We start from the raw sequence: 8,273 nt of genomic DNA on the forward strand, positions 1-8,273 counted from the left end.
TTCCCCCCCTTCTCCCTCCTTCTCTTCCACGCTCTCTAAAAGTTAATGGAAAAAATATCCTCAGAGGATTAACAAACAAAACCACAAAACAAACAAGAAATTCCTGCTTGCACTGGGTGTATTCTAAAGGAGGAAGCCGGATAATATAAACCAAAATAAGACCATTACATATTTTAATAAGGCTATGATGGAGTGGCCAGGAGTAGAGGTTTTGATGGGTTGGCAGATCGTAAAACAGGTTTTCAATAACATTTCTTAAAGTAATTATGGGGGATAAGAAAGGATGAATTATTAATTGATAAAGAATAAAACCCCACACAATTATTACCACATGAAACCCTCTAGATGAAATAATGTTATCACTTTTAAGTATCCACTCTAAGCCAGGCATAATACTAATAATGTAGCTCTGTTTATTAAGTACTACATGTTAATTATGCCATTTAATTCCCATAACAGTTCTGAAAAATAGGTAGTAGGCTCATTTTACAGATGAATAAAAATCTCAGTTTAAGTGACTTGTCAAGGTCACATAGTTACTTAGTAAATACCAGAACACAGATTTTAACCCAGATTCAAGGCCAATGCTTTTAATCATGACATAAGACATGCTGAATTCTTTCAGACATGCAGCTAATCTGGGTGAAGGGTAGTGGTGTGCCTGTGGGAAAGACCTTTTGGATTTGGGGCAGAGTTAAGACTGTTGAAGATTAAGCATATAAATCAGATTCAAAGTGAAAAAATACAAGCTAGTTGTAGGAAAAAAGATTACTACCCTTGCTAGAAGTAATTTCTCCTCCTCAGATCTCCTATATATTATGACTATACTATTCTACCACTTGCTTCGTGTAATTGGGCAAGATTCTTAACTTTTTTCAGCTTCCAATTTCTTCATCTGGCAAGTAGAGATCATAATACCTGCCAAGCATAATCAAGTGAATAATGTTTTAATTTTCTTAATGGATTATATAAACTACTTGAGGGTGGACACTGGAATATATATGTCTTTCTATGCCCCACAGCACAAAAGGGATGATCCTATGGTATGTGTTTGCAGGTATTTCCTAAATATTAGTTGAATAAATGAGTGACTTATCAGGCTTTTCATCCACTTGTAATATAACTGCAGCAGAAACATGGAGATAGGCACAGCTTTGTTAGTAATTCCAGTTATTTTGATACCTTTGAGTTTACCTGACCTGTACCTTGAGTTTTTTTTTTTAATTTAAATTTTTTATTGTTCAAAGTATTACATAAGTTTCCTTTTCCCCCCATTGGCCTCTCCCTGGCTACCCCCACCCCTCAGCACATGCCCTCCCCCTCCCCCCCACGTCTGTGTCCATTGGTTATGCTCATATGCATGCATACAAATCCTTTGGTTGATCTCTTACCCCCTCCCACTCATCCCCCGCCTTTCCTCATAGGTTGGACCGTCTGAGTTTTGAATGTAATAAAACACTTTTTGCTTCTGAAAACCGTTTTAGTAACCTTGCCTGAAGCATAACAGTTTGGCAGAGAGTGGGACTGTGATATAGCGGAAGCAGTTGTCTTGTTGACACAAGAACTCTGGAGTTTGTGATGCTCAGATGTAGGTATGGTTGAGATAACCATTTCAGATGCCCTACCGTTCCTGTTAGAAACAGATTTTAATATGACTTTCAGAATTAAGCTAGCTCTTAGGCTTTGGTCTTCTAAGCTAAAATATGAAATTAAAGAATATAATATGATTTGACACCATTATTGTTTGAATGACATATGCTCTTTCCAAATCTGAGAAGTTAGTTTTAGATACAGAGCCCTTCCTATTTAAAAAATAGCACTATTCTGAAGTTGTTTGAGGGTGTCCTCTCTATAAGGTACGTATAAAAAAGAGGCTTTAATTTACCACTTTGGCTCTGATTGTATTAACTTAAATAATCTCCCCACATTTCTTCCCTCTAATTTCATTAACAGAAATAGGGGATAACATTTAACCACATTCTTGTGTACTAAAGAATGGAGTGGGTCTTAGGACCAGATGAATAAGCACTAATCTACATGATTTCAAGGGATGGTTTGAAAGGTGTTCTGTTGTATTCATAAATACTTCTACTGGTTAATAATGATATATAAAATTACAACAGCAGGGGTTTGTTCCTTTGGTTTAAGATTTTGTTCTTGTAAAATATCCCTGAAGAATTTTTAAAATCTGTTTTTAATATGAAGTAATCCATTTATTCAACAAATACTTAATGAGTGCCTACTATATACTAGGTGCTGGTGATAAAGCAGTGAACAAAATTGACTGCGCCCCTGTGGAGAACAGGAGGGAGACAGACAATATATTCAGAAATAAGTAATAAGAAGGACGGTAAGGAGCTGTGTTTTGTTTTGTTTTTAAAAAACACAATGGGTAAAAAAATCTTTAGTAATGTTACATTTGAAAGAGACATGAAGGAAGTGAGGGGTATGAGCCATATGACTATCTGAAGAAAGGTCATTCCAGGCAGAGTAAATGATGCACAGTACAGAGGGCCTGAAGTAGGTGCATTATTGGTATATTTGAGGAGTAGCAGGGGGCCAGTATGGCTAGAGTGGATTGAGGAAAGAGTAGAATTGTAGGTGATGTCAGCAAGGTAATGAACGAGTTTATAAGCATGTACCCTTGAACATATTTTTAAAAAGTAAACTCTTTTGTTTTGAATAATTTTAGATTTACAGGAAGCTTGTAAGAAAATTTCCCCAGTTACCTCTTACACAGTTTCCCCTAACATTAATGTCTTACGTTACCATGGGACCTTTGGCAAAACTAAGAAACCAGCATTGGCACATTAGTATTAACTAAACTCCAGACTGAATTGGGATTCATAGTTTTATCACTGATGTCCTTTTTGTTGTTCCAGGATCCAATCCAGAATCCACATTGCATTTAATCATCATGTCTCATGGCCTCTTCTAGTCTATGACGGTTGCTCACTCTTTCCCTGTTTCCTATGACCTTGACAGTCTTACGGAGCTCTGACCAGGTGTTTTATAGAATGGTCCTCGATTTGGGTTTATGTGATCATGTTTTCCAAATGAGTAGACTAGAGTTATAGTTTTTGAGAAGAAATCACAGAAGTGAATTGCCTTTTTCCAGGAGATGGAGTTAACCCATCCCCATCTTGAGGGGTGACTCACTTCTAAATTAAAGAGTATAGAGACCTGGAAAACACTGTCTTATAACCCAAGTGATCAAGGTTAGTATTACCAGTGGTAAGTTATGTTAACATGATGTGATGAATTTAACAGTTTTTGATATAGAGATAACATTGTGAACAAGACCTGATGTTTGAAAGTTTTGTCCACTTAATTTTCCCTAGAATGTACTCATTAAATAAGTATATGTAATCTGTGGCAAAGTTAATTTAAACCTAGATTTTTGACATTTCTTCTTATCTCCCACAATTATTCACTACTTACCATAAAAGATTGTCATTTTGTGGTATGTGTGTTTGTGAAGAGAGAGAGATGAAGAGAGAGGGGGGAGAGAGACAGAGCAAAAGGAGAAGAGGGTGGGGGCGGTGAGAGATGAGGAGGGTGGACTTTGTGCCTGTTTTTGTAGTAATCCACAAGTATATCAGTTGCAATGGCCAAAATCAATAAGTTCAAAAAAATACATACGACACTATTATTATATCCCAAATAGTTTTATTTTTGTTGTAAATTTAAGAGACTTTTATAATATTTGTTTCTATTAAAATGCATTGTAGCCTTAGCTGGTTTGGCTCAGTAGATAGAGTGTCAGCCTGCAGACTTGAAGGGTCCCGGCTTCAATTCGCAGTCAAGGCACATACCTCAGTTGCAGGCTCCATCCCTGGACCCTATGTGGGAGGCAAACAATCGATGTGTGTCTCCCCCCCCGCCCCTTCCCTTCCACTCTCTCTAAATATCAATGGAAAAATACCCTTGGTTGAGGAAGAACAAAATAATAATAAAAATAAAATGCATTGTAGCTCACATACTTCGCAATGTGGAATGAAGTTAATATTGGATTAGTAGATTGAGGATCTGTATTCTAGGTCCTGCCCCATTACTTAATAAATGTGACTAATTCACTTAACTCATTTTCCACATCTATAAAATGGGTATAATCATGTTTTATCTTTAGCTATGCCTACTATTCAACATGTATTCTCAGAAGTGCTCTATTTAAATAGATTTTAAAGGTCATTAAATAGTTTGGGGAAAAATAGATTCAAGCAAAATATTCCAATTAAGCAGCTACTAGCAGCTCCTTAAAAGTGTTGTAAGGATCATGTGCCTAGCACATGATAAATTCTCAATAAACAGAAAATAGCTGATAGAGGTAGAATTTTCTGTTGCCCTGTTTTCCTGACCCTATTTAAGTAAACACTCAGAGAGCAGATTTTTGTGGATGACCTGCTGCTCTCCCATACTGCTGGCATTATTGGAAAATGCTCATATATGATTCAACTTGTCTCTGCTTAATTGGCTCAAGTAAGGACAGGCAGCCCGGACCCCTTGTTGTCCAGTGACATATTCTGTCGACCCAGATGGGACACAAGCGGGGAAGTCCTCTTGAGTGAGTACCGGGGATCCCGCTTGCTGCCTGGACTGGGGTTCCCAGGGCTGAGGCCTAGATCTTACTTGGAGTGCTGCCAGGAATTTTCCTGTTTCCGAGTCCCAGCTGCAGCTTCAGCAGTCCCCATTGTCTCACCTAAAACTTGAGAATTGGGTGTACTGTAACTTCGTAAAATGGGGAAGTTAGTTGTCTGTAGCTCCCTGTCTGGGGCGAGCCTGATCAGCTGCTGGTTGCAAGTAGCCTCTCAAGGTCCTTGCTTGGTTATCCTGCCTGGCTGTGCACGGTAAGCCACAAACGGTTATCTGTCTGTTGTGCGCACTTGTAAATATTGTATATTAGGGTGGTTTTGCCAGGTGTAACTTTGCCTGTAATCTTGCTTAAATTGTTCAGGGATGGGTACTGCGGGCTCGATCACAAAAGACACTCTTGGGACAGATCTTGGGGGATTGGACTACTTATACTTATCCACCGATGAAAAAAAAGGAAAATGGTGTTTTATTGCAATACTACTTGGCCTGTGTATGCTCTAGATTCTGGGGAAAGGTGGCTATTAAACAGGTCTTTAAACTATTATACTTAGAATTGTTTTGTCAGAGGTCGGGGAAATGGGAACGCTGTATGTTTGAGCCTTGCATAATTCTGACCCAAAAGAAAATCGAGAAGGAGCTAAATTGATAGTTTAGACTTTAGAGAAAAGATGCGCTACCTGCAATACAAAAAGATAGAAAGCAGGAGAAGAGGGAGGAAGAGAAAGAGGCTGCAGTTAGCAGACCTCCACCAAGTATTCCAGAAGCTGGGAACTCCCTCCTTATCCTGGACTGCTGGGCACGGGAAATAAGTAAATACTCAGCTAAGCCTTGTTCATTTTTCATATCCCTGTCGTTAAAGAAATTATAACAGAAACTAACGAATGTAATCAGATATTAGCGATACTATAGAGAGAAATTCCTAACTGCAAATTGAAGGTTGACGTCTATGGTTCCTTCAATTTTTTTTTTTTTACATTTTAATGTCTGTTATACCTACCTCACAGGGTTTAATAAGGGATAGCCAAGGTAGTATATGTGAAACCTTTTGTAAACAAAGTTCCATACAAATATGTGATACTATATATTAATTAGCAACAGAGTAACTAAAAGAATTGTCCATATTCATTGGAAATTAAAGGGTATACCTGATGCATGAGATTTTCCCCCATTAGACCTAGAGTTAATAATTTAATTGTTGCTTATTATTACTGTCTATTATTACTGTTTATGTTTGTTTTCCTAGCTAGAGGATTGAGCACTTAAAAAAATTTTTTATTGATTTCAGAGAGGAAGGAAGAGGAAGAGAGAGACAGAAAGATCAATGATGAGAGAGAATCATTGATCGGCTGCCTTCTACACCTGCCCTGGGGATCGAGCCTGAAACCTGGGCATGTGCCCCTGACCAGAATCAAACCCAGGACCCTTCAGTCCGCAGGCCAACACTCTGTCCACTGAGCCAAACCAGCTAGGGCTGTAGCACTTTTTTATACAGCATACATTCTTCTATTTTTTTTTCCAATTCATTTACTTCTATGACAGTTTTTCTTAAGGGGATGCCCAGACGTGTTGCTAAGGTTATAATTCAGCATTTCCATTAAGGAGACATCTTTTCAAAAACCATTTTAAAATAGAAAATAGCTCTCTGCAATCATATTCGCTCAGCTTGATACCACTACTCTTCTTTTAACTTATGTAGCACAGAATCAATTTTATGGTGACTTCAGAAGGGAAACTATAGCTGGAAAGTAAAATGATTTTGAACCCTGTTATGGTGTCTATTGCCAATTATTTCTTCTTCTCATTATGAATAATACATACTTTGTGCTGTTACGGTTCTCCTCCAAAAAAGAAAAAATGTTTTATGACCCATCTTTTTGTTTTATTTTTGTTTTTTAAGTTTTCACTTATTGACCCTACCAGATCATTTCAAAGTCCACTAGTAGTTTTATTCTCTGGTTCACTAAAAAATAGCATTTTTAAAAAATGGTAGCAAATTCCTCTATCTTTATTCTGAATTTTATTCTACCACTATGAACAAATGCATTTTCCTAGATATCTTCATATAATTCATGAAAATAGTTTTTCAGATATTTCTCAGTATCAAAAACCAGGTTGTGAATCTCATTTTGTCCCTAGTTGCTATATTTTGTTATTTTCTCTGTCAGCATTCCTATTTTTTTTTCTTCCCTACTTTATTTTCTGAATTTAACAGTGGGGAATCCACTTGACTGTGCTCACAGCAGGTAATAAATACCATGATAGTCACTGGATTGGTTTCTTTGGATGATTAAAAGAATAAGAGGGTAATTAAGCTTTTCTGAAGCTGCCAACCGTATTGGGGGTTTGGTGCTTATCTATGGCTTATTTAAAAATAGTTCCTTCAAAAATTGAGCTATTTAACTGATAGAATTCCTAAGGGCATATTCCTTTCTCAGGTAGAGATTACTTAGATGACTGGAATTTGTGTCAAGTAGAAGAAAATCCTCTTTTATGTAAGGCTAGATCTAATGCTGTACTCATTCTGATTTATAATGTTTAATTTATTGTTAGTGGGGCATTTTTTACCTACCATAAATTCCCTGAAATAGTTTTGGTTTTCTTTTCTCCACCCCCCCCTTTTTTAAAACAAATAATGCATATTTTAAAGATGCAGGTTTCTAGAAACCTGAATAAGAACTATTTATTCAAGGACTTTTAAAGATTTGGATTCAGCCATGTTCATTGCCTCTTGAACCCAAAATCTAAATATAAAATACCAAAAATAAATAAATAAGTAAATAAATAAAATACAATACAGAAAAGACATTGTTTTTATGAGCTACAGTTATGAGCTAAATGTTATCTTAATAACTGGGATGTTGATATCTTTAAGACTCCAACCTTTCTAAGTGAACCATAAATGAGAACAGAGCTTTCACCACTTCTAGGCAGTAGAGTACTGCCTGCTTTTCCCACTTCTTTTCAACACAGTGCTGGAAGTTCCAGTCAAAGAAATTAGGCAAGAAAATGAAACAAAAGGCATCCAAATTGGAAACAAATCATAAAATTATCTGATGATGATATGTGCTTAAATGTAGGAAACCCTAAAGGTCCAGAAAAAACAAGCAAGCAAACAAACAAAAAAACTGATAGAACTAATAAATGAATTTTGCAAAGTAGCAGGGTACAAAGCCAACCCACAAAAATCAGTTGTATTTTCATACACAAACAATGAACGATCTGAAAAGGAAATTACAAAAACAATTCAATTTACAATAGCACGAAAAAGAATAAAATACTTAGGAATTAACCAAGGAGGTAAAAGACTTGTACAATGAACTACAAGTTGCTGAAACAAACTAAAGAAGACATTAAATGGGGAGACATCCCATGTTCATTGATTGGAATATGTAATACTTTTAAGATGTCAATACTACCCAAAGCAAAATACGGATTCAGTACAATCCCTATCCAAATCCCAATGATTGTTGTTTTTTTTCCAGAAATAGAAAAACCTATTCTAAAATTCATATGGAATCTTAAGGGACCCCAAATAGCCAAAACAATCTTGAAAAGGAACAAAACCAAAGGACTCACAATTGCTGATTTAATGTAATGCTATAGTATTCAAAACAGGGTAGTGCTGGCATAAAGACATACAGACCAATGGAATAGAATAAAGAGCCCAGAAATAAACCTTT

This window comes from Myotis brandtii, unplaced genomic scaffold (genome assembly GCF_000412655.1).
Source record: "Myotis brandtii unplaced genomic scaffold, ASM41265v1 scaffold1170, whole genome shotgun sequence".
NCBI classification, from domain to species: domain Eukaryota; kingdom Metazoa; phylum Chordata; class Mammalia; order Chiroptera; family Vespertilionidae; genus Myotis; species Myotis brandtii.